This window comes from Pongo abelii, chromosome Y (genome assembly GCF_028885655.2).
Source record: "Pongo abelii isolate AG06213 chromosome Y, NHGRI_mPonAbe1-v2.0_pri, whole genome shotgun sequence".
Lineage (NCBI taxonomy): Eukaryota > Metazoa > Chordata > Mammalia > Primates > Hominidae > Pongo > Pongo abelii.
In genome coordinates, this window is record NC_072009.2 from 3264973 (window position 1) to 3278368 (window position 13396).

Consider the following 13396-nt stretch of genomic DNA (forward strand, 5'->3'; position numbering starts at 1 on the left):
AGTTGCTGGGAGTACAGGCACATGCCACCATGCCTGGCTAATATTTTTTCATTTTTCTTTCTGAGACAGAGTCTCACTCTGTTACCAAGGCTGCAGTGCAGTGGCATGATCTTGGCTCACTACAACCTCCACCTCCCAGGTTCAAGCGATTCTCCTGCCTCAGCCTCCTGAGTAGCTGGGATTATAGGCATGCACCACCAAGCCCAGCTAATTTTTGTATTTTTAGTAGAGACAGCGTTTCTCCATGTTAGTCAGGCTGGTCTTGAACTCCCAACCTCAGGTGATCTGCCCACCTCAGCCTCCCAAAGTGCTGGGATTATAGGCATGAGCCACCGTACCCAGTCAGATTTTTCATTTTTTACTCAATGCAGTCTCTCTACATTGACCACATGATCACTCAGGTGAGCCTCCTGCCTCAGCCTCCCAAAGTGCTGGGATTGCAGGCATGAGCCATGGTACCTGGCCATGGAGCACAGTTTTGCTGACATCTTGATATTACCTGATGTGTTAGGGTACTTCAGGAAAAAACAACCCATATGACACATATAAAGGCATTCAATTTTAAGGTATTGGCTCATGAGATTATGGAGGCTGAGAAGCCCAAGATCTGCTGTCTGCAAGCTGCAAGGCTAGTGGAATAGTTCAAAAGCCTGAGAGATAGACAGCCAATGGTGTAGACTCCAATTTAGGTCTGAAGGTCTGAGCACCCCGAGCCCAGAGAACACTTCAATGTCCCAGCTCAAGCAGTCAGTCAGAAATGCAAATCCAGCTACCCTCTCTCTATGTGCCCTGTTCAGGCCCTCAGTGGGTTGGAGGGTGCCCACAACACCAGGGAGAATGATCTACTTTGCCCAGTTCAGCGATTCAATGTTAAATCTCATCTGGAAGCACCCTGAAAAAGACATCCAGAAAAAATGTTTAAGCAGTTATGTGAACATCATGAGGTCCAGCCAAGTTGACATGTAGACTTAACCATCATCCCCAGTGACACCCTTTCAGGATTTTCGATCTCCAGAACCATCAGATAATACATGTGCACTAAGTTTGTGGTAATTTATTACAGCAGTAACAGGAAGCTAACCCAGCCACTAACCCAAAAATCAACTTTTCTCCTTTGTAAAATGATCATGATATTTCCCCAACCACCTCATATGTTACTATGACAATCAGTGACAGAATGTTTGAATATGTTTTGAAACTATAAAAGCCTTGCTAGACCAAAATCTGCTGCCCCTTTTGATCTAGTACTTTTCCTACCCACTCAGTTCTTCCTTTGCTGACTAGTTTCTGCTCCTCTCAGGGTACATTTGATTTGGGCAAGTCTTTCCAAAGACCGTCACCTTTTCTGAATAGGCGGCTGGTCCTGAGGCACTGGCCATTTCTCCTTTTTAGAATCCATCATCATCACCAAATACAATAAGCTTTATTTAATCTTTTGGTATTTCGTTCACAATGGAATATTTGCAGCATTTTTGCCTTTTAAAATATGACATTAAAGGACCATCCAAGCAACAGGAAGAGAGCTTTCTGTCCAGTGAGCCTTGAGCTACTGAAACAGCGGCCCAGAATGCATTGCGATGGCTGTAGGCATGCGGGAGGCGGAACCAGGACCGGAAGTAGAACGGTGTGGCCACTGCCACAGCTTTGGCAGCTGGGTACTAAATCCACCTAACATAAAATCAGCATGGGCCAGGTGCAGTGGCTTATGTCTGTAATCCCAGCACTTTGGGAGACCGAGGCGGGCAGATCACTTGAGGTCTGGAGTTCGAGACCAGCCTGACCGACATGGAGAAAGCCTGTCTCTACTAAAAACAAAAAATAGAAAATTAGCTGAGCGTGGTGGCGCATGCCTGTAATCCCAGCTACTCGGGAGGCTGAGGCAGGAGAATTGCTTGAACCTAGGAGGTGGAGGCTGCAGTGAGTTGAGATTGTGCCATTGCACTCCAGCCTGGGCAACAAGAATGAAACTCCATCTCAAAAAAAAGGAAAAAAAAAATCAGCTTGATTCCACTTGGCGTGATGGCTCAAGCCTGTAATCTCAGCAATTTGGGAGGCCAAGGTGGGCAGATTAGCTGGTCAGGGGTTCAAGATCAGCCTGGCCAATATGCTGAAACCCCATCTCTACTAAAATACAAAAAATTAGCTGGGCATGATGGTGCTCACCTGTTATGCCAGCTACTTGGGAGGCTGAGGCAGGAGAATTGCTTGAACCCAGGTGTTGGGATTCTCTCAGGATGGTGGCAGAAATATTAAAGGGAAATTTTAGGGAAATCACTCAGGATGGTGGCAGAAATAATAAAAGGAAATACTAGGGAAGGTTATAGGGAATAGTCACAAACTTTTTGGAAGGCTAAAAGGTTACATAGCTTGTAATAATTGAACAGACTGAAGGTGGCCATTTCTTACCTTAGAGCATTAGGTCATAGGGTAAATACTAGGGTCAATAGAGGTTTCCACAGTTAAGTCTGTTTACCCTACCTCCATTAACTAACCATTGAGCCAGATGACCCTCTGTGGGCAGGGGGGCAAGGAGGTCGACCAGGAAAATTGTCCCCAATGGTATTTACTTTAGACGTCTGTATCTGAGCTTAAACATTTGTAGAATACTCTCTTAATCATCTTAATTATCCACAAGTGTGTTTACTCAAAGCTTCTGTTGTTAATTCTATACTAAATAAATGCATGGAGAGCAAACTGCTGAGGGCCACAGCTGCCATTCTTTACAGGACTCTCCTTGGAGTCTGTGAGAGGCCTCGGACCCTCAGCTGGATTGGCAAAGCAGAATATCTACGTGTCAGTGTACCTTGTTCTTCCATCTCTGGGTCAGGTGTCTGTAAGGGACAGATTCCCCGCAGCTACTGTGCCCTGGTGAAAGAGTGCTGCCTCACTGGGAGGCAGAGGTTGCAGTGAGCCGAGATCGTGCTACTACACTCCAGCCTGGGCCAGAGAGCAAGACTCCCTTTCAAAAAAAAAAAAGAATCATCATGATTCTTCAGAGGCTTTTCAGGTTCTTCTCTGCCATTTGGTCAGCAGTCTCAGTCCACTTGCAGAGGAACATGGTGTTACTGTGGTGGCTTTTTTTTTTTTTCTTTTTTTCTTTGAGACAGAGTCGTGCTCTGTCGCCCAGGCTGGAGTGCACTGGTGCGATCTCGGCTCACTGCAAGCTCAGCCTCCTGGGTTCATGCCATTCTCCTGCCTCAGCCTCCCAAGCAGCTGGGACTACAGGTTCCCACCACCATGTCTGGCTAATTTTTTGTATTTTTAGTAGAGACAGGGTTTCACCACATTAGCCAGGATGGTCTCCATATCCTGAACTCGTGATCTGCCCACCTCAGCCTCCCAAAGTGCTGGGATTACAGGCGTGAGTTACTACGCCTGGCCACTGCAGTGGCATTTAATAAGAACTTGATCCTGTACAGAAACTCTTCATGGACAAGATTAGAGAATACAAATCTAAGTGACAGACATCTAGAGGACCTGTTGATACTGGTCCACAGTATCAGCAAATGCTGGAGAGGTAGCTTTTAAGTTCAAGTAAATATATGGTAAAGTAGACATGAATAGATTCCCCACTTCAAATTTGAAGATGCCAAATTTGAAGTCATTGAAAAACCCCAGGCCTGAAGAGATAAAATAAAATTAATCTGGTACTTTGTTGTAGGTTAGTTGTGCAACTAGTTAGAAGTTTCAGAATAAACATACATTTCATAACTGTCAAAAATAAATAAATAAAATATGGCATTATAATATTATCTTGATGACTGCATTTTTGTACCTCGTTAAACTTGTTTCACCCTAATGTCCCACCTTATATTTACCTGCCAAAGTTAAGGACATATGCCTGGTAGATTGGTTGTATTAGGGTTCTCTACACAGATGGAACTAATGGAATAGATATGCATATAAAAGGGAGTTTATTAAGTATTAACTCACATGATCACAAGGTCCCACAATAGGCCCTTTGCAGGCTGAGGAGCAAGGATGGCCAGTCCTAGTTCCAAAACTGAAGAACTTGGAGTCCCATGTTTGAGGGCAGGAAACATCTAGCATGGGAGAAAGATGTAGGCTCGGAGGCTAGGCCAGTCTCTCCTTTCTGCTTGCTTATATTATAGGTGCACTGGCTGCTGATTCCTAGTGCCTTTCCCAGCCCACTGACTCAATGTTAATTTCCTTTCACAGCATCCTCACTGACACACCCAGGATCAATAATTTGTATCCTTCAATCCAATCAAGTTGACACTCAGTATTAACCATCACAAGTCCACATCTTGTGAACGTGAACCCATACACATCTCCTGAGATTATGTTAGGTCATAATTATGCCTAACATAATACAATTATCCTTTGTACGACTGGAAATGCACCAATCCCCAACCCAAATACTATTACATAAGGTTAATAATACTTAAATGCTGATATGAAGTCAATATATGTTATATCACATGATAAAGGAGAAAGAAAATAAAATGAAGATATTTTCTTAGTACAGGTGTATACATGCACCAATATGTTTTTAACAAAAGAAGGAGGAAATGCTGATGACAATTACTGTGGTTGTTTCTGCAGCTGGTCACATGGTTGTAGCTGGTATTGATGACTACCTTCTACTTCCCATTCTGTATTTCCTCTGCCTTCAGCAAGCACTTCAGCAGGTTGTGGGTTTTTTCCTGGTGGAGCGACCCAAACCTTCATTCCTGAAGGGTCTGGGTCATTTGCAGTCCTGCCTGGATTGTGCTGTTGTAGTTTTCCATTGACCTTAATCATAGGGCATGGTTATATGAAGAGATTAATGGATCTCCTGTATTCCTTTTTTTTTAAACAGTCTCAATCTGTTGCCCAGGCTGGAGTGCAGTGGCCTGATCTTGGCTCATTTCAACCTCCGCCTCCCAGATACAAGCGATTCTCCTGCCTCAACCTTCCTAGAAGCTGGGATTACAGTCTCATGCCACTGTGCCCAGCTAATTTTTTTTTTTTTTTTGAGATGAAGTCTTGCTCTTGTCCCCCAGGCTGGAGTGCAAATGGTGTGATCTCAGCTCACTGCAAGCTCTGCCTCCCAGGTTCAGGTGATTCTCCTGCCTCAGCCTCCCGAACAGCTGGGATTACAGGTGCCTGCCACCATGCCTGGCCAATTTTTGTCTTTTTGGTAGAGATGGGGTTTCACCATGTTGGCCAGGCTGGTCTTGAACTCCTGTTCTCAGGTGATCTGCCTGCCTTAGCCTCCCAAAGTGCCGGGATTACAGGCGTGAGCCACTGTGCCTGGCTGCGTGCCTAGCTAACTTTTGTATTTTTAGTGGAGACAGAGTTTTGCCATGTTAGCCAGGCTGATATTAAACTCCTGACCTCAGGTGGATCTCCAGTATTGCATACATACCCTTTCTTACCTCTGTCATGAAATAATAGACTGATTTCATCTTGATAATCTGGGTCAGTCAACCCCAGCCAACACTGTAACTCCCTTTTTAGCCTGTTGACTTAAAGGGAGGAGCCCAAAGTGTCCAGGTGGTAATCTTAACTTCCAGTTTAATGGAATCATTGTTGTGTCTACTGGTGGCAGCATTCCTCCCTCTGGAACTAAAACCTCTAGGCCAGCAGAACGTAATGTTGTGGGACTAGGAAGCAAACATTTTGGAAGTGGGTCACCAGGGGTGATGGTGAATGGTGCCACTTCCACTTTCATCCCTTGATTCCTGAACCCATGAATCCTGGCTATGGTAGAAACGGTACCATATATTTGATGCTGATTCAGAGCATACACGGCCTTCTGGAGAACTTTGCCCCAGGCCTGCAAAGTATTGTCACCCAGTTGTCATTGTAGTTGTGGCTTCAAAAGGCCATTCCACTGTTCTATCAATCCAGCTGCTTCAGGATGAGGGGGAACATGGTAAGACCAATGAATTCCATGAGCATGAGCCCACTGCCACACTTCTTTAGCCATAAAGTGAGTCAGAGGCAATACTGTATGGAATACCATGACAGTGGACAAGGCATTCCATGAGTCCACAAATGGTAGTCTTGGCAGAAGCATTGCATGCAGGATGGGCAAGCCCATATCTGGAGTAGGTGTCTATGCCAGTGAGGACAAATCTCTGCTCTTTTCATGATGGAAGAGATCCAATATAATCAAACTCCCACCAGCAGTTGGCTGATCACCTTGAGGAAGGAATGGTTCCATATTAAGGGCCCAGTGATGGTCTCTGCTACTGGCAAATTGGGCACTCAGCAGTGGTCATAGCCAGGTCAGCCTTGGTAAGTGGAAGTCCATCTTGCTGAGCCCCTGCATAACCTCCAACCCTGCCACCATGGCCACTTTGTTCATAGGCCCACTTGGTGATGACAGAGGTGCTTAGGGAAAGAGGATGAGTGGTGTCCGCAGAACAGGTCATTCCATCCCATTGATTATTGAAATCCTCCTCTGTTGAGGTTACCCATTGGTGGGCACTCACATAGGATACAAATATCTTCACAGTTTGTGACCACTCAGAAAGTTCCATCCACAAACTTCTTCCCCAAATTTGTTTTTCACCAATTTCCCAATGATGCGTCTTCCAAGTCTCTGACCATCCAGCCAAACCATTGGCTACAGCTCATGAATCAGTATATAATCTCACATCTGGCCATTTATCCTTTTATGCAGAGTGTAAAACCAGGTGCACTGCTCAATGTTCTGCCCACTGGGAAGACTTTCCTTTACCACTGTCTTTAGGGATGTCCTAGAAAGGGGCTGTAGTGCTGCAGCTGTCCACTTCTGGGTGTTGCCTGTACATTGTGCAGAATCATCTGTGAACCAGGCCATATTCTTCTTTTCCTCTGTCAACTGATCTTAGGGAATGCCCCATAAGGATATCAGTGCAGGATGGGGGAGAGGACAGGGTGGCAAGAGTGGAGCCCTTGGGTGTTTAAGCTACTTCCTCATGTAACTTACTTGTTCTTTCATGACCTACTACAGCCCGATCACATACATACCACCTCCATTTAATGATGGAATGCGCTGTCCATGATCCACTTTATGGCTAGGTGGCTCAGAAAGCACCTAGTTCATGATAGACAGTTCAGGTTGCATGGTGACTTGATGACCTATAGTTGAATGTTCAGTTTCCCCCAAAGCCCAGTAACAAGCCAAGAGCTGTCTCTCAAAAGGACAGTAGTTACCCACAGAAGATGGCAGGGCCTTGCCCCAAAATCCTAGAGGCCTCTGCTGTGATTCACCTATGGAAGCCTGCAAAGGCTCTAAAGAGCATCTCTATCTGCCACTGACAACTTAAGCACCACTGGATCTGCTGGGTCATATGACCCAAATGGCAGAGCAGCTTGCACAGCAGCCTGAACCTGTTGCAGAGCCTTCTCCATTTGTGGACCCCATTATTCAAAACTGGTAGCCTTTTAGGTCACTTGATTAATGGGCTGGAGTAACACACCCAGATGAGGAATGTGTTGCCTCCAAAATCCAATAGGTCCACTATGCATTGTATCTCTCTCTTGGTTTTAGAAGGGGCCAAACACAGCAACTTATCCTTCACCTTAGAACAAATATCTTGACAGGTCCCACACCACTGGACCTCTAGGAATTTTACTGAGATAGAAAGTCTCTGAATTTTAGTCAGATTTATTTCCCAGCCTCTGGCACACAAATGTCTCACCAATAAGTCCAATGTGTTTGCTACTCTCTCTCTCTTTCTTTCTTCCTTCCTTTCTTTCAATGGAGTCTTGCTCTGTTGCCTAGGCTGGAGTGCAGTGGTGTGATCTCAGCTCACTGCAAGCTCCGCCTCCTCAGTTCACACCATTCTTCTGCCTCAGCCACCCAAGTAGCTGGGACTACAGGCGGCACCACCATGCCTAGCTAATTTTTTGTATTTTTTAGTAGAGAGAGGTTTTGCCATGTTAACCAGGATGGTTTCAATCTCCTGACCTTGTGATCTGCCTGCCTCAGCCTCGCAGAGTGCTGGGATTATAGGAGTAAGCCACCACACCCAGCCTCATTTGCTACTTCTTGCTCAATGGACCCAATCAGCATAATGTCATCAATGGAATGGACCAGCATTATATCTTGTGGAAGTGAAAAGCAATCAAAGTCTCTCTAAATAAGTTTATGACTCAAGGCTGGAGAATTGATATACCCCTGAGATAAGACAGTAAAGGTATGTTGCTGGCCTTGCCAGTTAAAGGTGAATCTCCTTTGGTGGGCCTTATGGCCAGGAATGGAGAAAAAGTCATTTGCCAACAGCTGCACACCATGTACCAGGAGATGTGTTAATTTGCTCAAGCAATTAAACTACATCCAGTGCAGCAGCTGCAATTGGATAATCCACTGTAATTCTCTAAGATCCTCCTGTCTTCTTCAAAGGCCATATGGAAGGGTTGAATGGTGAAGTGGTGGGAATCATCACCCCTGTGTCTTTCAAGTCCTTGATGGTGGCTGTAATCTCCACAATCCCTCTAGGGATGCAATATTGTTTTTGATTTACTATTTACTATTTTTCTAGGTAGAGGCAGCTCTAATGGCTTCCATTGGGCCTTTCTTACTATAATAACCCTCACCATACTAGTCAGGGAGCCAGTGTGGGTGTTCTCCCAGTTGCTAAGTATGTCTATGCCAATTATGCATTCTGGCACTGGGGAAATGACCACAGGATGAGTCCGGGGATCCACTGGACCCACTGTAAATTGGAACTAAAACTCATTCATTACCTGACCTCCATAAGATCCTACTTTAACTGGAGAACCACAATGACAGTTTGGGTCCCCTGGAATCAACATCAGCTCAGAACCAGTGTCCAGTAGTCTCCAAAATATCTGATCATTTCTCTTTCCCCAATGCACAGTTACCCTGGGAAAAGTCCAGAAATCTTCTTGAGGAAGGATGGGAGAAAGATTCACTGCATAAATTGTCAGTAATGTAGTGAAGTCCTTCCTCAAGGTGACCCAGCCTCCCCTTCATTAAAGGGGTTCTGGGTCTGTAAAATGGCTCAAGTCTGGAAATTGATTGAGGGGCTGTGATTCCTGGTTTTTATAATCCAAGCTAGTCTTTTGTCCATTCAGCCTAGGTTTTCTGCTTGTATAAATTAAGTAGGAATGCAGTAGGGTTCCTATCAATTTCACTTCTAGGAACACTGTGATTAATTAGCCAATGCCGGGGCTCTACATGAGTCAGACCATTCTGATTGCCAGTTTGACTCTGCAGTCCATTATGGTAGCCATGCCCACTTTGCCTTTGATGGTTGAGTGCCACCACTTGGCCCCCACCACCTTGGAATCCAATTGTTCCCATTGTATTTAAATTTTGTAGTTGAGTGACTGTGGTTTCCACTGTTAGATCTGACATACAGAGAAGAACAACAACAAGGCTCTTCAAAGATGCAGGTGCTGCCCTCACAAATCCATTTTGCAAGGCATTGGTCAAGGGTATCTCTTCGGGGCCCTCCAAGCTGGGATGAGTAGGTCTAAAGTGACTAATCCACTCTACCATCCCAATCTCCTTAAGTCTTTGGATCCCTTCCACTTCATTAAACCAACGGAGATCAGGCACTTCCCACTTGCTTACAATGGGCCACCTTTTAATCCCTGTTTCAGCTAACCAAGCAAATAAACTATCAGAACCTTTTTTAACTCCCCGAGCTGCAACATTAAATGCAGAGTTCCTACTTAGTGGGCCCAAATCAATAAATTCACTCTGATCCAACTCTACATTCCTTCCACTGTTACCCCACACCCTTAATATCCATTCCCATGCCTGTTCTCCATGTTTCTATTAACATAAATTAGAAAACTCAAAGCAGTTCTTTTTGAGTGTAGCATAACTCCTCATGGTTCACACTCTCAACCTCACCTCTAGGCGACCACTGGGACTTTAGTCTAGGTGTAGATCTAGAAACAAATAGGGGTGTTGGGGGTGCCTCCCGAGGAGAATCAACATTATCTTGCCTAATTAGATCGTACTCACCCAGAGTGAGGATGGGTCTGCCTTTCCAAGCCCACTGACTCAAATGTTAATCTCATTTGGCAACACTCAGGATCAATACTTGTATTCTTTAAGCCAATCCAGTTGACACTCGGTATTCACCACCACATGAGTATACGTGTTTCTCTGAGGATGATTTTGAAGGCTCCAAATTTAATGGGGAAAGGGTGGGATATTGAGAAGCACACAATTTTCATGTAAGAGGTGGGTAGGAAAAAAATAGTCATTCACATCCTTGTCTACCTGAGTGAATCTGGCTTTTTTATTTTTATTTTAAGATGGAGTTTCACTCTTGATGCCCAGGCTGGAGTTCAATGGCATGATCTCAGCTCACTGCAACTTCTGCCTCCCAGGTTCATGCGATTCTCCTGACTCAGCCTCCTGAGTGGGATTACAGGCATGCACTCCTATGCCTGGCTAATTTTTGATATTTTTAGTAGAGACAGTCTTTCACCATGCTGGCCAGCCTGGTATCTAATTCCTGACTTCAGGTGATCTGCCCACCTCAACCTCCCAAAGTGCTGGCATTACAGGCCTGAGCCACCATGCTGGCCAAATCTGCATTTTAAAAATGTACAATAACATTGACAAAATGAGTCAGAGGAAAAATCAGATATGCATTTGTCTCTGGTGGGCTGGGTCTGACTACACCAGTAAAGATAAACTAAGATAAACTATCAATTTACATTGCCATGGTGAAAATTTTTTTTTTTTTTTTTTTTTTTTTGAGATGGAGTCTTGCTCTGTCACCCAGGCTGGAGTGCAGTGTCGCGATCTTGGCTCACTGAAAGCTCTGCCTCTTGGGTTCACGCCATTCTCCTGCCTCAGCCTCCTGAGTAGCTGTGACTACAGGCACCCACCACCATGCCCGGCTAATTTTTTTGTATTTTTAGTAGAGACGGAGTTTTACTGTGTTAGCCAGGATGGTCTCGATCTCCTGACCTCATGATCTGCCCGCCTTGGCCTGCCAAAGTGCTGGGATTACAGGTGTGAGCCACCATGCCCGGCTTATGTTAATGTTTATATGTGATATGGTTTGGCACCCAAATGTCATCTTGAATTGGAACTCCCACAATTCCCATGTGTTGTGGAAGGAATCTACTGGGGAGGTGACTGAATTATAGGGGCAGGTCTTTCCTGTGCTGTTCTAATGAGAGTGAATGAGTTTCACAAGATCTGATGGTTTTCAAAAATGGGAGTTTCCCTACACAAGCTTTCTCTCTTAGCCTACTGCCATTCATGTAAGAGATGAGTTGCTTCTCCTTACCTTCCACCATGACTGTTAGGCTTCCCCAGCCTCATGGAACTGTAAGTCCAATTAAACCTCTTTCTTTTGTAAATTGCCCAGTCTTGGGTATGTCTTTATCAGCAGTGTGAAAATGAACTAATACAATGTACATATATGTAGAATAATATATTTACATATTGTATGTACATGCCATATATATATATACATACATGTATATATACACACAGATGCACATACATATGTATATACACACATATACATACAATTATATATGCACATACATACACATACATATGTATATACACATACATATATACATAATACCTACACACACAGATAGTTAAAAAATTAGGACCTAGCTATTGCCTAGGCGGGCAGGCAGTGGTGTTTATCACAGCTCTCTGTAGCCTCAAACTCCTGGGCTCAAGCAGTCCTACCTAAGCAGCTTCCCAAAGCACTGAGATTACGGTGTGAGACGCCATGCTGGCTTACACATTTTAAGTACAAGCCTTCATCTGATATGGATTTTGCAAATATTTGCTTGCACTCTGTGATGTTTTTTCACTGTATTAAATGTCTTTTGTACACTTCTAAAGTTCTAGTGATGTCTAACATTGTTTCTTTTTTTTGTCTGAGATGGAGTCTTACTCTGTCACCCAGTCTGGAGTGCAGTGGTGCCATATCGGCTCACTGCAACCTCCGCCTCCTGGGTTCAAGCAATTCTCCTCCCTTAGCTTCCCCAGTAGCTGGGATTACCGGCACACACCACCACACCTGCTAATTTAATTTTTGTATTTTTGGTAGATATGGGGTTTCACCATGTTGGCTAATCTGGAACTCCTGAGCCTCAGGCTCTCAAAGCGGTGGCATTACATGCGTGAGCCACGGCACCTGGCCAACATTGTTTATTTTTTCTTTGATGCATCATGTTTTTGCTACTCTATCTAACAAGTCATCGCAGGCCGCATGTAGTGGCTCAGGTGTATAACACTACCAGTTTGGGAGGCTGAGGTGGGCTGATCAGTTAGGGCCAGGAGTTCAAAACCAGCATGGCCAACATGTTGAAACGCCATCTCTACCAAAAATAGAAAACAAAACAAACAAAAATAATTAGCTGGCTGTGGTGGCAGATGCCTGTAATCCCAGCTACTTTGGAGACTAAGGCAGAATTGCTTGAATTGGCAGAGGTTGCAATTAGCCGAGATGGCACCACTGCACTCCAGCCTGGGCAACAAACTGAGAGACTCTGTTTCCAAAAAAAAAAAATAGTAATTGCCGAACCCAAGGTTGTCTAGGTTTTCTCCTATGTTATCTTCTGGGAGTTTTTATTGTTTTCTCTTTTATATTTAGGGCTATTGTCTATTTTATTTTTTGTGAAAGATATAAAGTCTATGTCTCGAGTTTTTTTTTTTTTTTTTGCATATGATGTCCTGCTGTTCCAGCACTGTGAGTTAAAAAGAATGAACTGCCTTTGCTCCTTGCTCATAGATTAGTTGAGGTGGGGTGCTATAGCTCAAGCCTCTAATCACAGCTCAAAGATTAGTTGAGGTGGGGTGCTATAGCTCAAGCCTCTAATCACAGCAGTTTGGGAATGTGAGGCAGACAGTTTGACAGAGTCTGGGGTAATGTGGTGAGATCTCAACTCTACAAAAAATGCAAAACAATTAGGCATGGTGGTGCTCGCCTGCAGACTCAGCTACCTGGGAGACTGAGGCAGGAGGCTGTAGTGGGCTGAGACCACACCGCTGCATTCCAGCCTTTTTGTGGGTTCCTACTGACTTTTTTTTTTTTTTAGATGTTGTCTTGTTCTGTAGCCCAGGCTGGTGGCCTGATCTAGTCTCACTGCAATCTCTGCCTCCCGGGTTCAAGCTATCCTCCTGTCTCAGCCTCCCAAGTGGCTGGGATTACAGGTCCAAGTCACCATGCCTAACTAATTTTGTATTTTAAGTAGAGACGGGGTTTCACCATATTGATTAGGCTGGTTTCAGACTCCTGACCTCAGGCGATCCACCCACCTTGGCCTCCCAAAGTGCTGGAATTACAGGCATGAGCCACTGCACCCATCCCCTACTGGCTTTTAATTTGAATTCTGGATACTTGGCCTGCATGATTGTCTATGCCTGTAATCCCACCACTTTAGGAGGCCAAGGAGGGCGGGTCGCTTGAGGTCAGTAGTTTGAGACTAGCCAGGC

At 44.7% G+C, this 13396-nt stretch overlaps 1 protein-coding gene and 1 pseudogene across 1 annotated transcript in view; one reads left to right on the top strand and one right to left on the bottom strand.

Annotated features, from left to right (window-relative positions):
* Nucleotides 1–13396, bottom strand: part of AMELY (amelogenin Y-linked) — a 333671-nt gene that overhangs the window by 316927 nt on the left and 3348 nt on the right. The gene's annotated exons all lie outside the window — the stretch shown is intronic.
* Nucleotides 1568–3624, top strand: LOC129053372 (ATP synthase-coupling factor 6, mitochondrial-like; annotated as a pseudogene).